This window comes from Bufo gargarizans, chromosome 1 (assembly GCF_014858855.1).
Source record: "Bufo gargarizans isolate SCDJY-AF-19 chromosome 1, ASM1485885v1, whole genome shotgun sequence".
In the NCBI taxonomy this organism is placed as follows: domain Eukaryota; kingdom Metazoa; phylum Chordata; class Amphibia; order Anura; family Bufonidae; genus Bufo; species Bufo gargarizans.
In genome coordinates, this window is record NC_058080.1 from 398,066,886 (window position 1) to 398,083,542 (window position 16,657).

The 16,657-nt window shown below is 39.2% G+C and overlaps 1 protein-coding gene across 1 annotated transcript in view; it reads left to right on the forward strand.

Annotated features, from left to right (window-relative positions):
- ZCCHC7 (zinc finger CCHC-type containing 7) overlaps window positions 1-16,657 on the forward strand; it is a 163,236-nt gene that overhangs the window by 112,792 nt on the left and 33,787 nt on the right. The gene's annotated exons all lie outside the window — the stretch shown is intronic.

The following is a 16,657-nucleotide window of genomic DNA, read 5'->3' on the forward strand; positions in this document are numbered from 1 at the left end:
TGTAGGGTGGCAGAGATTTGTCAACTCATCTAGCAGCCCAACATCAAGTCACAACTATGCAATGATGGATCTTGTTAACGGCCATTGCCTTTGTGCATAGAGCTCAAATTTACACGTCTGTGCTGATGAAGTACGGCGGAATTAGTCATTTAACCGTTTCAGTCAGGATCTAGGAAAATGTAAATCCAGATTATTTGCAGATTTAATTAATATTTTCAACTGGAGGGAAAAAAAAAAAAAAAAGTGTACCTGTGTGTGTGTGTGTGTGTGTGTGTATGTATGTATATATATATATCTATACATACACAGTGCTGCCCATAATTATTCATACCCCTGGCAAATGTTGACTTAAAGTTACTTTTATTCAAGAGGCAAGTAATTTTTTGACGGGAAATGACATAGGTGTCTCCCCAAAGATAATAAGACGATGTACGAGAGGCATTATTGTGGAAAAAAAACATTCTCATCTCTTATTTTCATTTGAGCATACTTGCTGGTTGTATAAAAGTAACTTTAAGTAAAAATTTGCCAGGAGTATGAATAATTATGGTCAGCACTATATCTATCGTGTGTGTGTGTGTGTATATATATATATATATATATATATATATATAATATATAATAATTTTTTATTTTTTTTGCAATCCATTCTAATGAATACACTGCTGTTTCTTCACATTCTACTTATGAGTTCACTATGAAAACATGCGAACTGAGAATTAGTTAAAGCAGTTTTAGATTTGGACCAGACGCCGTTTTTTTTTTTTTTTTGTTTTTTTTCTCTTTATTTATTAAATGGTTAAATACGGTTTCGGCTCTTTTTGCCATTATTATACCTTGCTGTGAGATAATCTCAGTTGACAATTCCCATTTTGTTAATGAGATTGGGTACATTTACTCACTGCTAAGCTGTAAATAGGTTAATGCCGCACGTACCAATCACATTTAATGGGATAAAGACTGTTCTGTAACATAGTAAAACTTTGTCCTCGGCACTCTGCCACAGCAATTCATTGTGATTTGCCAAGGGAAATGGCGCCATCTGCTGCCCTGTGGAGGTATCACTACATTTTACAGTTTAGTAAACCTGTCTCATACCTACTGATAATTATGGCAAAGTAGCGGTCATCTGCGTATGAGATCCCTGCGATGAAGACACCCGCCTGACACGTATTGATTCAGCATGCTTTTGAACTAGATGAAGTGTTCTTAATGTGACGATGATCAATGAAATATGATACAGTTCATTTGTTTGCTGAGTGGCCATTTTATGCTGAATAATAAACCATCCTAAAATGAAGCAGTAAGACACCATACAAAGGAAGGACTTATGGTAAAAAATTAACTTCCTGTAGTATTAAAAGGAAACTGTCAAATATTGTGGTGTGAGATACTATGTGTGTGGTGGCTTGTGGTTCTGTAACATGCTTTTATACACATTCTATCTGTAGTGATTTTTATAACTTTCGGCGGTTCTACCATTTATCGGTTCCTGCTCGCAGTGTCCCTGTCTCGGACTCACGCACACTAGGCCCAATTTAATAGGAAGCCTATTAACTCATCAGTGTGTTTTTAATGAGGTGTATTCTATGGTAATTTGGTCCTTGTCCTCTATTTCTTGGGGAGAATGGTTAGTGAAGAGTGACTGGCTTTTAGTTCTTTCTGTACATAGCGCTGTATATGGATATAGCGGATACAAGATGTATTTTGCTATTCGCTGCTCAATTGAAACTTTGCTGGTAAAAATATTGAAATGATATAAAATGTATCAGGCTGCTCATACATGTCCAGGTCTTCAGATGCAAAACTGGATGTGGATTCAAAAAAGGGGGGAAAGAGAATCTTCCCTTTATGATCCTTACCTGGTTTTAGCCTCAGAACTGCATCTGAAAACCCGAATGTCTACAACAGCAGTGTCGTTCCTTTCCTACGGCTTTCGCCCCAATCCGCAGCAGAATTTTCATGTCTTTTTTTAAAGATTTTGACATGGATTTGCCCCTAGATTTCACCCTTTGGATTGCAAAGAGTGAAATCTGTACAGAAAATCCATCCGAACAAAAGAATCTGCACCGCAGGTCAAATTTCTGCACTGTGTACATGAGATATTGAAAATCTCATCTATCTAGCTGGTATTATATTACATGTGAATTTTCCGCACATAATGCGCACTGTATGCGATTACCCTTTAGGTTTACATTAAGCAAGTAGTGATGATTGGAATAAACTTGTTAGAAATAATTAAAAATTAAATAAGATAATAAAAAATAACTAGGAATCGTAATGTTTTAATGAATAGTACTGTTTTCTTGACACAATATTAAGATACCTTGTCGTGCAAGGTTTTCCCATCTCTAACCCAGAAGACGGTGTAACACGGAACAAGACCTTGGCGGTTGGCAGTGATGAACACGCATAGCGTTTGACTTAAATTATCGTCCAGGTTCAGGAACTCCCTCTGGTCAGACTAGAAGGGGGGCTTTATTTACTGTGTAATCTGTTAATATTTATTGAGACATTGTCTCTGGAAAAGTCAACAGGAGTTGTAGAAAGAATCCCCATCATCCTTTCTCAGCCCATGTTGACATTGGGACCACTTCCCTCCCCTTTACATTTGCTGCGTATATGTAGTGATCTCTTATTCCATACACTTACATATTACTCAATCGAATGTGACAGGTGTAGCAGCATTTGTCACTTTTTACATTTCTGATGGACAGTCCACGAAAAGGCAGCAATTCAGAATGGTTCCTGGTAGCCATTGTTTTCGATGTAAGGTTGCCCTGGCCCTGATTCACCAGCAGAGAGCACACTGCTGCCGGCCGGGGGAGGGGGTTCATGAACAATAGGTGGATTAGGCCTGGATAACTCTCGTACTTGGCTAATAAGTCATTAGTTTTGTTTCATCCCTCCAAGTAATGGTTAAATAGGCACCGAATAGCATTCTCCTCGGGTTATGATCTGTTACTTTTAGCTGTAAACAGTCCTGAAACATAAAATTCCAAGAAGGTGCTTTATTCATCTGTCGATTAAGCATTTTCAGGGGATCATCATGTCACAAACCTTCCTTTAGAAAGTTCTACCAGACTGCAGTATCATGTTGCGGAATAATGACCACTGAACATGTACGGTCCAGCAAACATGCGGGATCCTTAGGTTTAAGGTCCCTTTTTGGAGGACATTAATTGTAAAGTCGTTGCCGTTTGTAGTTGTCTATAATTTATAAAATGATATCATGTCTCTATTATATCGTGTGAATAAGGTTTATGTTGTTAGTTATATCATAAAAACAATAGTGTGAGGCGGATATATCACAGCAGTCTTAAAGAAGATTAGTGAAACACAATTACCCGTCGTCCGGCTGCAGATCATTGGTTTGTAGTGTCGTGAAGAAACTGTATTACTACATGATGTCTACTTTATCATCTTTTCGTTTTCATTTATGGATTCTTTATTTCTTACAGTAGATGATAGTAGTAGCTTGTTTAGCATGGTATCCTGCTTTATCTGGTTATTGTACACTGTGTGCCAGTTACGTATAGTCCAGTTTGTTCCCAATAGTTGGGTGGGATGTGCGACCATCCCTTTAAAGATGCCTTTCATGTATCTACAGTTGCAGAGGGTGCATTATATTTAGAATTCTTTTGAACTTTTTTTATCGTGTTGATTATATATTTTTTTTTCATTGTATTGGTTTTATAGTGCATTCACATTTCTTGTTGTTTTTTGGATGTACTATCAGGAAGATGATGAAAGCTGGACAGGATATGATTTTAGTTTTTTATGGTTGAAATATAAAATCTCTTTACGACTTTACACTGTTCTTGTAAGACATATATGGCTATACTTTGGAGTATTAGTTTACTTGTTCTTAAATAAACCTTGCTGTTAAATTCAGGAATATTTGTTACTTTTTCCTCCGATTCTTTTTGTTAGATTCAATCTGCAATTATAAGAATTTATCAGACTGCTTTTGGGTACAGTATTTCATTATGTTTTAGGAGGAAAAAAATGTTTCAATTGGCTTAAATTACCCTTCCAAGCAATGTGCCATTAGACCATGAAAATACATGAATAGTAGGTCTTTAAGGGGTTGTTTTTTTTTGCTATATTTTTATTTTATTCCCTATTCTTCTTCTTTCTTTTTTTTTTTTTTTTTTTTTTTTTTTTTTTTTTTTTTTTTTGCAAGTTCGCTTTCTTATAGAAAGAACATCGAACCATAAAGTATATATCATACACAATGCTCGGAGAGCGCCTCAATTTATTTTCTTTTATTTTTTAATCTCTGAACTGATTTATTAGTATTTTTTTTTATTTCACCCTTCAGCATATGATATTGTATATCACTAAGTCTCTTACTTGATAAGATAAATTAATAGTTTGCATGCTCTTCAGCAGAGCACACACTTCCATAGCTCTTCTCCCATTGTGAAAGTAAACAGAAAAGTGAATCTAGTGGCTGTAATTGACAGTGACATACTTGGTTACCAACCACTTATTCCAGAGGTGTCTTAGATTTCTACTAAAGATGGGAGTTCACAGGGTGAAGTAGTGCAGGTACATTATGTTATTTGGAGATAGTTGGCTGACAGGTAGTTTTCGCTTAATAATATATCCAAGACAAGGAATAATTAAAATACAATATATATATTTTTTTTTCCTATTAGCAGCATGTTTTAATGAGGTCCTACCTGCTTGTTCAGTCTTTGGGTATGTTGAGGACAAGCATATTACGGTATATTGTGTAGATTGTCTAGTAGCCCCTGATTAAAATGGATCTGGATGGAATAAAATGTAAAATAAAATCCAAATGTTATGTGGGTAATCACATCTTACAAACCTCAAAGTTACACTCAATGAAAGCAATTATTGAAAGTATTTTCTTCCAATATCATGGTCATGTTTATACCCCAAGACCTTGCTCTTTTAACATCTTAAGGAGCCAGACAATTTTCATGTTTTTATTTTAGTTTTTTCTTCCCCACCTTCCAAGAGTCATAGCTTTTTTACTTTTCTGTTCAAATAGCTAGACAAGGGCTTGTTTTTTTTATAGGGCAAGTTGTATTTTGTAATGTCTTGGAAAAAGGGAAAAATTACCTTACTCTGGGGGTCATATATTTGTATATATGTGCGTATACTTATTTTTATTCTCTTTGAAAAAAAATATAATTCTTTGCATTATGGTAACTTTCCTTGTATTTCCATCGAAAGAGCTTTGTGAGGGCTTGTTTTTTTTGCAGGGCGAGCTGTAGGTTATCTATTTCTTTTTGAGGTATATATGACTTTTTTTTAAATCACTTTTAATAAAGAAAATTTAAGGAGGTGATTTGAAAACAGTATAACAGTAAATGAGCCATTTTTATTCTTTGTCTCATTATGATGTTCCACAATGATTATTTTAATATTTTTATGCTTTTGACGTTTTTGGATGCAGCAATACAAATTATGTTTTATTTTTTTATTGTTTATTTTTATATAAAAAAAATGGGAAAGGGTGATTTGAATTTTTTATATATTTAAAATAATTTTTTATGTATGTTTATACTACTGGAATTTGACAGGCATCCTATTAAGCCATTCCGCAGGCAGGGCTTAAAGGGGTTGTCTCACTTCAGCAAGTGGCATTTATCATGTAGAGAAAGTTTAGTACAAGGCAATTACTAATGTATTGTTATTACCCATATTGCCTCTTTTGCTGACTGGATTCATTTTCCCATCATATTATATACTGCTTGTCTCTATGGTTATAACCACACTGCAATCCCTCAGTGGTGGTCGTGCTTGCACACTATAGGAAAAATCGCCGGACTCTCTGGTAGCTGGGACTGTGGTAGCACTCATAGGCTGGTGCTTTTTCCTAAAGTCTGCAAGCACGAACACCACTGATGGATTGCAGGGTGGTCATAACCGTGGAAACAATCAGTGTATAAAGTGATAGAAAAACGAATCCTGCCAACAAGGGAAGCAATATGGATAGTTAAAATACATTAGTAAGTTCCTTGTATTAACTTCCTCTACCCAATAAATGTAATTTGCTGAAGTGAGACAACAGGCAGGTAGTTAGCTATGGCATGCCTGGGAGCCTTCACAAGGTCCTAGTCTGCCATAGTAACTGATCAGAACCCCCTCCCTCTGCCTAACCCCTCAGATGCTCAGGTCCAAGGGGTTAAATCCTGGTCATTGCAGACAGGTGTCAGCTATATCACACAGCTGATGCCCTGTATGATGTTGTGATGGGGTTAATAATTAAAATTTTGATCTAGTATCTAACACTTTTGGTTGTCCTTAAAGTAGTTGGCCTGTACGTGATATTAAACAATAGTGCTGGACCACAGTTTTGAGGTTAGCTTTGTCAGTATATAAAAATAAAGAAAATGAGTTCAGCAGCTACAAACCCTGCCTATTAAACAGGGTAAGGTTGCTGGGAAATCCAGTATGAAATAGTTCAGCTCCACAAAGTTATACACAGAAAGTCTCTAGGTTTATACAGTATATTCAGTGCGTTAAAGAAAATTGGACCCATTTTGAACAACTTGAAACATAAAAAAGAAGGCTAATATGTGTAAGACATGGGGGAATTGAAAATCAGGTCTTGATAAGGGGGCAGTCTTCTGAAAGTGCGAGCCTGATGAGAGGTTTCACTGCATAATCTGCCACTCTGATAGTTAGGGAAACAAGCTGCAAGAAAAAGGGAATTTCAAAGCACAATATGGCTATTGCTTATAGCACGAGATGTGATATGTCCACTCGGGACTCTTACAGGTGCTGGATTCTGTGGACACTGATAAACATAAATGGGCTAGGCTGCATTACAAACATTTCCCTTCTTTCTTTCATTTTTTTTTAATGACCTTATAGCTAGAAAATAAAATGTCAATAGAGCCTGTTCTACAAAAAAAAATAAGTTTACACTTAAAAGAAAAAAGAAACCTACCCCCCCCCCTTTCTTTTCTCGCATCTGCTCCATCCTCCATTTCTGCTCTTCTCGTCTTTTCTTCCTCACCATTTTATTTCTCTCTCTTCTTGCCTTCCTTCCCTTCTAGCTTCCCTCCATTTTCTCCCCCACCTCTAACTCCATCACTTTCCTCTTGATTTTTTTTCCCATTCATTCCTTTCTTCCTGCTTCCTTCATTTTCATTGTTCCCCTCCTAGCTTTTTTTATTTCCTCCATCCTATAAGTCTCCCTTTCACCCTTTCTACTTCTCTATTCAACTCCCAATTGGTCTCTCTCCCAAAGTCTTTCTTATTTAGCTGCTTTTCTTTTTGTTCTTCCTGAAAATTCTGATATAACTCGTTCCCAAAAACTGGAGTTACATGCTTTGCATTACATTTATCAAGTGCTTTTTACACAACCATCTAGAGATGTGGTTTAAGTCAATGGGTGTGACTTAGAAGGAAAGGGATGGGCGCCAAAAGTTCTGTTGCAAAATAAGCTAGCTTTATAGGTGATTTCAACTTAAGCTAGACCGTTTAAAGATGCACCAAATTTATTATCCAGCATCAGCCACTGTAATAAATCAGACACATCTTTAGACTGCCTAATATCTGGTCCTCGCCTCGGTCTCTGCAGAGAACACCGTGCGGCGATGTCCTCCCTGGCATGGGGAGGAGCGATTGCTATGCCATCGCTCGTCCCCATGCAGGGCAGCGGTGTGCCTGTGGCAGATTTACCGGCACCATTTTGATTCTTTAAGCATGCTTAAAAATTACCATTACCCGATGAATGAGCAGGCATTTGCAGGCAGTATTAGACTGCCAGATGATTGTTAATGAGCGTTCATAGGAACGCTCGTTAGCGGTCATCTGCCTGAAAATCTGCAGTCTAATACACTCTATAGGATATACAGCTACAGCCAAGTAAACACAGGCCACCAGGGGGGACTGGAGCGGAAGCACTGTCACAGGATTTAACTGGTGTAAATACATTATTTTATTGTTTTATAACATTTACCTTCTTTGGCCAAATTTTCCAACAGCTCGAAAATACCATTCAAGCCCTTGCCGCACCACAACATAACTGTGCATTGCCCACAGCTCCATTGGTTGAAAAATAAACGTTATGGCTTTTAGAATATGGGCACCCAAAAAAAGTTATAAAATCATTTTTTATTTAAAACATAAAAACTACAGTAGAAATTTAGTATCCTCATAATCATATTAACCCACAAAATAAAGTTAACATGTCAATTGTACAATGCGGTGAATTCTGTGGGGCAAAAAATTTCCATAATTGCTGCTTTTTTGTTTATTCTGCCTGTGGAATAAAAAGTGGTACCAATGAAAACTGCAGCAAAAAAAAAAGAGCAAATTATTGTCAAATGAAAAGTAAAATTTTATAGCTCTCAGGATTATTAGTAAGACCTAAGAAAAAGCTATAAAAATTTGGTATCACCACAATTGTACTGACCTACAGAATAAGGCCAGGTCTACGCAATGACATTTGTCGCGTGACTTACTGCGAGGTGACAATCGCAGAAAAATCCATCTCGAATGGATTTTCTGCGACTGTCGCACTCGCAGCATGTTGCAGTGCGACACCATAGACTGCCATTATAAAAAGTTTTGCGCGACACTGGTGCAACAAAATGTCGCGCAACAAATGTTGTTGTGTAGACCTAGCCTAAAGGTAACGTGCCATGAGCATCGCAAATTTTTTTATGTCCCCCAAAAAAAGTTTATAAAAGTTAACTAATAAGTTATATGTACCCCACTATAGTGCCATTGAAGAATGCAACTCATCCCACAAAAAACTAGTTCTTAGAAGGCTACATTGATAAAAAAATAAATAAGTGTTAGGGCTCTTATCATGGGAAAAAAAAAAGAAAAATGTTGTTTCGTTTAACTATGAGATACATTATAAAGTGCAAGTGCTATATCATTGCAGGGAATTGCGTACCTACTGTATGTATGTAAGTAACAGGTCCCTAACACACGTTTCTCATTAAAGGGATTATGCTGTGACTGGTGTAAAAATGAAAATCGGACATCATATAGTACATGCTAATCAATTTCTAACATAGAAAGAACTAGCCCTGTTCCTCACATGGGTCCAGAGATCTCCACATTAGTTGCACCAATTGCTCTTTTAGATTATCTTTAGAGGATGTGTCTTTTCTCAGGGGTGTGTCCTTTTTGCTGTAGCTATCTCTCTGTAACCTGCCACAGCTTCTAAATATTTTTAACCAAAAGGGGTGCTTTTGGTGGGTTTTGAACTAATGGTGGTCTGTGCATGACACTACTATGGGGGATCTGTGAATAGCACTGTTGTGGGGGCGATCTGTGGATGGCACTGTTATGGAGGGGGATCTGTGGATGGCACTGTTATGGAGGGGGATCTGTGGATGGCACTGTTATGGAGGGGGATCTGTGGATGGCACTGTTATGGAGGGGGATCTGTGGATGGCACTGTTATGGAGGGGGATCTGTGGATGGCACTGTTATGGAGGGGGATCTGTGGATGGCACTGTTATGGAGGGGGATCTGTGGATGGCACTGTTATGGAGGGGGATCTGTGGATGGCACTGTTATGAGGGGGTGATCTGTGGATGGCACTGTTATGGAGGGGGATCTGTGGATGGCACTGTTATGGAGGGTGATCTGTGGATGACACTGTTATGGAGGGGGATCTGTGGATTGCACTGCTATATGTGTCACCCACAGATCCCCCACCCCATAATAGTGGCATCCACAGATACCCTAATATACCGGAGCTAAACCTGTGGGAGGGAGGAGGGGTCGGTGGCATGCAAATGCGGGGGGGGCTGGTGCGGTCACTGTACTCCGGCCCCGCCGCTCACTCACTGCTTTATTGCCTAAACCTTTTATAATAACTTTAATTGAAGTTCCGATCCCCAGCCCCATCTGTACTACTTACTAAATGTCCTGTAGCAGGCAGAGCAGGGCGGCCGGTCGTAACTCACTGATGTCAGGCTGGGGATCGGAACCTCAATTAAAGTTATTGTTATAAAAGGTTTAGGCATTAAGAAAGAGTGAGTGAGCGGTGGGGCTGGAGTACAGTGAGCGCACCGCCCCGCCGCATTTGCATGACACCGGTTCCTCCTCCCTCCCCCCTCCAGCTGATACATCGCAGTCTGCGATGTAAAATGGCAGCATTCGCCCCATAAGATGCAGGGGCATTTTGGCATTTTTCCCCCACTTTTGGGGGGGGGGGGGGGGGGGGGGGGGGGGGGAGAGTGCGTCTTATGGGGCGAAAAATACGGTAGTTATGAGAGCTTGTTTTTTGCTAAATGAATTGTAATGTTTAGAATTTTTAGTAACATTATTTTTGGCTGGGTGGTAATGGGGGAAAAAAAAGCAATTCCACCATTGTCCTGTGCACTTTACAGTTACTACATTCACCATGTTGCATAACTAGCATGTTACTTTTATTCTGTGGGTCAATACGATTGCATCTATACCAAATATGTGTAGTTTTATCTGTAATTTACTACTTTTGAGTAATAATGGCACGTTTCATGGGAAAACAATAGTTTTTTATGTAGCCACAAGAGCTATAACTTATTCATTTTTCTAATGATATAGCAGTTTGGGGCTCGTTTTTTGTGGGCGAGATTTAGTTTTCATTGGTACCATTGTACATTGAACTTATTGATTAAGATTTTTTTTTGTTTGGGGTCGGGGGGGGAGGGTATTTGAGCGCAAATAGAAAAAGTCAATTTAAAAAAAAAATCTATTGCATGAGTTATAGTGAACACTGCAATACCGTATGCATGTGCGTGTTTCTTTTGCTACTTCTACAAAATTAAGGCTACATGCACACCCAAAAAAGTCTGTTAAAAACTGATAAACTGTTCATTTTTAAGTCTTTTTTTTTTATTTATTTTTTTCTGATGCCATTCTGACCCAGACGTTAAAAAACTGACCCATTCAACTGTATGGGGGCAGTCTGTCAGTGAAAAGCAAACAAGATAGAACATGTTCCTTTTTTTGTAGGTCCGTTTTTTCCCTGACCATACAAAAAAACTGCCGTGTGAATAACCCCATAGACTACAATTGGTCTTAAAACAGACATGTAATGGTCGTGTGCATGTAGCCTAAACCATTTTTATTTTATTTATTTTTTTATGGATTTTTTTTTAATTAAACTGTATTAATCTTTAATCATTCATTCACCTGGGGACATCGCTTTTATAGTGCACTGGGGCCGATACCGACATGGAGCCCCCTCCCTCAGTGTAGCTGCCTAGATGCCACCATTGCTATCGACCACAGCTTTTAGGGAGTTAAACAGCCAAGATCGGAGTGATCTACGATCCAGGCAATTACAGCAGAAGCCTGACTACAGTTGTTGCAAGGCTCCTGCAGTAATCTTGGGCACTGTATCAACACAGCCTGTATGGGGTCTCTATAGTACATGCTGCCAGCTTCATGATTAATTATGTGTGCAGCTGGGAATTAACAGACTACACAGTCTGCGCTGATACATCCAGACCAAATAAACTTGATTATTTTATATATTTTTTAAAGGCTCTGGGTTGGGCACTAAAAGGGCAAAATAATCAAATTGATTTGGTTAATTGCCCAGTCCTACTATACCGTTTAAGCACCAGGTGGCACCATTTATAATGAAGTAAAAAGATCTTACAACTGGAGCATTTTTGTAACAAAAAGTAAATTATTACAACTTCCATTCTTTTTGTAGACCTACTTTCAAGGGTCTGAAATTGGAGTCAGTCTTCAGGGAATATGTTGGTAGAACAAGCAGCGCAAGTGTGGCCACCTCTCCATTCACTGCTCTAGGACTGCTGGAAATAACCCAGGTGGGACATTCAGCTATTTTTGGAAGTCCCATGGCAATAAATGGAGAGAAACCACGCATGAATGTTGTGCTCTCTTTCACTTCAGGGGCCCCATTCTGTAGATAGCATCGGGTGGACCCGCAGCTATAACAATAGTTTGCTAGCAGCACAGGGATTGTGCTGCCGACAATATCTAAAGTGAATGGGAGATGAACTACTGTAATAAGGATTGTTCGTCCCAACGTTCATTTTGAATTGGGCCTGTGAAAGGCCCTTTTTCAATGAGGACTTGTTATTGACCTGTCATCAGGCCGTGTAAGAGGACCCTAAGTATCTTCATGCTGCTGCTCCCTTAATTAAAATAAATACTATAGGTGAAGGGGCATTACTGGGTATGCTACGGAGAACAGGAAGCACATTTTGACATTTTATCAAAACTAACAGTGCAAGAATTAATTTCTAGCCTGAAATTGGCAGAGGTGTTGTCCTGGTGGTTGTTGCTTTGCCACTAACCCATGTTAGTGTATAGAGGTTGTTCTGGGCTCTTAAAGGGATATTCTGATTATGTAATGTTATCCCCTATCCACGGCGTATGGGGGCTCCCGTTCTCATGATCAATATGGGGCCCGGTGGTAGAACCCCCTCTGATCTAATAGTTATTCCCGATCTTGTGAGTAAGGGATAATGTTGGATAACCGGGATACCCCTTTAACCACTTCTTGACTTTCGCTGAACATGTATGTTGGATGTCAGGTTTTTAACCCTTTGATCTAAATGGATGTAGCTGTATGTCCAGATTGCATGTAAGTTTCTGTAATCAGACATATAGCTACGTCCGAACATTTACCGGATGTTGGGACAAGTGTCACAGCCTCAGAGAAGCCGGCAAGGGACTAATCAGAGTGGTCCCTTGCGAGCGATTGCTCTGATTGGTTAGTCTGTACAGACTAACCATTCAGAGCCTAGAACATTTAAAACGGCTATTTTCAGGCTCTGACCTCCACCATTTGTGACGGTGGAAATCCGAGCCTGAATAACAGTAATGGCTGGCCCCTCGGTGCCCATGCCACCCCAATGCTTGAGATGGCAACGACTCAGTGACTGAGCCGCCGCCATCAGCAGCAGGTGTCAGCTGTAATATACAGCTGACACTGCTGCAACAGCCGAAATCAGTGCTGGCACTACTTCACGCTGTTTAACCCCTTAGATGTCACGAGTAGCCACAGCGGCATCCGTGGGGTTAACAGCACCCTCTCTTCCTCCTTCAGGCCGTTGTGCTGCAATGTCAGCGTCCCTATGGTTGCCATGCAGCCAGAGCCCTTACAAAAGCCTCCAGGCTTGCCATGTATCTAAGCCTGCCAGAGGCAGGGTCTGATCAGGCTTAGGGCTCATACACACGAATGTTGCAGAGGGCAAATTGCGGGCCGCCGTATGCGGATGCAGGCGATCCGCATCTGACGGTCCACACCGCAAAAAGTTCATGCACAGAAAACAGTGTTTCCGTACCTCCGTTCCGCTTCACACCTTCGCATTTAGGACCCATTCAAAAAAAGCGGTGTACAATTTGCCGGTGCCCACATATTGGGGACCCACTGTTGGCAGGCTGCAATAAGGGCACCAGCCGACAACTGTTGTGTGCATGAGCCCTTAGAGTCAGTGTAAAACTAACATTACGTTGCACTGCAATTGAAGGCTATTGCAGTGCATTGTACAGCCACCAGAGCCACTGGATTTTCAAGAACCAAGTGGGACTGGGTAAAAAAAAAAAAAAAAAAAGTATAATAAAATGTAAAATAGAATTTTCTATTGAAATAGGAGTTAGCTTTTTCCTATATATGCTCATTTATAATTGGTGAAATTTTTTTTTTTAAAACTACACATAATTGGTATTGCTACGTCCGTAATGACCTGATCTATAAAATGATCATTACTTATCCGACCGTGATAAAAACTGTGAAATAAAATTAAACAATGTTAACGAAATTGCTGTTTTTGTCACCTCCCCTTTCAAAAAAATGGTATAAAAGCAATCAAAAAGTCATATATACTCCAAAATCGTACCAATAAAAAATACAGTCAATACAGCAAAAAATAAGTCTTCAGACAGCTATATTGGAGAAAAATAAAAAAGTTATGGATGTTAGTCTATGTCAATAAAAAATACAATGTATTTTTTATTTAATTTTTTTTTATGATGTATTAGTAGTAAAACATTAAAAAACTATATAAATTTGGTATGGTTTAGTTATCATATCGTATATACTACATGGAGAACCCCATAAAAAATAAAACCAAGCACTGACAGAGTGGCAATTTTTGCAAATCTCACCTCCCAAAAAAATGAAATAAAAATGTTCAAAAAGTCATAGGTACCTCAAAATGGTATCAATAAAACTACAGCCCTCAGACAGCTGCCTTGATACAAAAATAAAATATGGGTCTTAAAATATGGTGATTTTTATGATAAAAAATAGTATAGAATATACTAGTATATGGCAACACACAATAAACAACATGGACAGAATTGTTATTGCAGAATTATTTGACCATCTTGCCTCCCAAAATATGGAACAGAAAACATATGTACCCCAAAAGGGTGCCACTGAAAACTACAGCCCATCCCACAAAAAACAAGTCCTCATACAGCTCCTGTAAAAAATAAAAATGTAATGGTTTTAGAATATGACGATACAAAATCATATTACAAGTAATTTTACAAGTCAAAAATAGTAAAATTTAAATATAAATTTGGTGTTGCCATCAGGGGTGGATTGGCTATAGTCCTTACAGGGAAATTAGCCGGTGGGCTGATGCCCAGGGGGCCACCTGGGCCCTACTCATGGCCGGCCAGTGGGGTTTTTTGGTGACTTATTTTATGCTGCTGGCAGTATTTTGTGATGGACTGTGGTGTTTGGCTCTGTTGGGGTGGTATATTGTGCTGTCCCTGCCTTCCATCAATTTGGATCCAACTACAAAATACTTTTAGTATTTTTTTCCAGGGCCACTTTAAGTTCCCAGTCCGCCCCTGGTCGCCATAATTGTATCAACCACAGAATAAAGTTATCATGTTATTTATAGAGTTTGGTAAGGCCTCATTCAGACGGCCGTAGTGTTTTGCGGATCCGCAGAACACAGATACCGGCCGTGTGCATTCTGCAATTGAGGAACGGGTGCGGGCCCGATCATACGGCCATCTGTATAGGCCCTAATCCACTTAAAAAATAACAATAAAAAACATTGACAGAAGTGCAATTTTTGCCCACCTCATTTCTCATAAAATGAAACAAAAAGAGATTAAACAGTCATATATACCAAAAAACAAGCACACAGCTGCCGTCACTTAAAATGTTATGGATGTTAGAATATGGAAATGCAAAATACAAATAATTTTTAATTTAAAAAGTGATTTCTAGCCTTTCTGCTGCCTGAGGCAAAAAAAAATTCCACCCCCGTGCCAAATTCTAAATCCAACCTCTTCCCCCAGCCTTACTGTTCAAGACACAAGTCGATGGACAATACTAGAGATGAGCGAATTTCATATTTTGAAATTTGTTCACGCTTGTTCACTGGTAAAAGGTGAATTGCGTTATGGATTCCGTTACCACGGACCATAATGCAATTCTATGATGGAATCCATAACTGAATGCCTTTAGAGGCATTCCGTTATTGATTCCGTCATAATAGAAGTCTATGGGCTGCAAAACGGATCCGTCCTGTTTTCGTTATGCAGGGGAGTAAATCCAGTGATGTCTCCTCTGATGTAGTTCTATTTCTTCATCTTCTCCATTCAGATATGAGACCATCTTGGTGATTTCTTTCAGCCATGTCTTGTATCTGCAGAGTGTGACACACAGACATCTTTTATACCTCACTTTTCCATCATCCCCTGCTCCTGGTTCCCCAACATTGTGATCCTGCTTTTGTAATGCTAGCATGTATAGTGCACCCACCCCCCTTCCAGTTATATAATGCCCTCCTGTACTGGTAGTACATATAATGCTTCCCTTGTGGTAGTATATACACTACTCACAAAATGTTAAGGATATTTGGCTTTCGAAAAACTCAAGAAAGGCCAAGTTTAACGACCAGACCTATTTACTCCCAAAATAATATTTGGCTTTTGGGTGAAATTTATGGAAAAAGTTCATGCTACAGTTATATTATATCATGATAGTAGGGCATTTAAGTAGAAGCATGCAATAGTGATTTCCTCATCTCAAACAATTTATTGAAATAAAAGTAAACAACAGTGGTGGGTATACCCCCACAAAAAATGGCATTGTCTCAATAACTTGTCATGTAGCCTTGAGCATCAATTACAGCTTGATAAGACGTCTCCTGGTGTTCACAAGTCGACTGTGGTGCAGACTTACGCGCCTCTACACAGCGACTCAGCTGATCCCTTAGGTTTTCGATGGAATTCAGATCTGGAAAAAGTGCAGGTCACTCCATTTGAGGTACCCCAGTCTCCAGCATCATCCCTAATGATGCGACATCAATGAGCTGGCACATTGTCGTCCATGAAGATGAAATTAGGCCTGTGTTCAGAGGCATAATGACTGGATTAATGATGTTATTCAAGTAGTATGGGCTTGTCACTGTACCATTCACAAAGTGTAGGGCAGTCCTGTATTGACTAAACACACCTGCCCACACTGTAAGATACCACCACCACCAAAGGCTCATCTGTTGACAACAGTGGCTGATGCATAGTGCTCTCCGTTGGCGGAGTATCATGATGTCAACATAATCCGACGTGCCCAAAGATGCATAGACGTGAACGGGGACAACTTTTAGCATCTTTTGTGACTTGTGGGTAATTTTAAAATAAAAATCCACTTGCTCGTTCATCTTATCATACGGTCTCTAGAAGCGGGCTACATTTTCGTGGGCCACCCTGT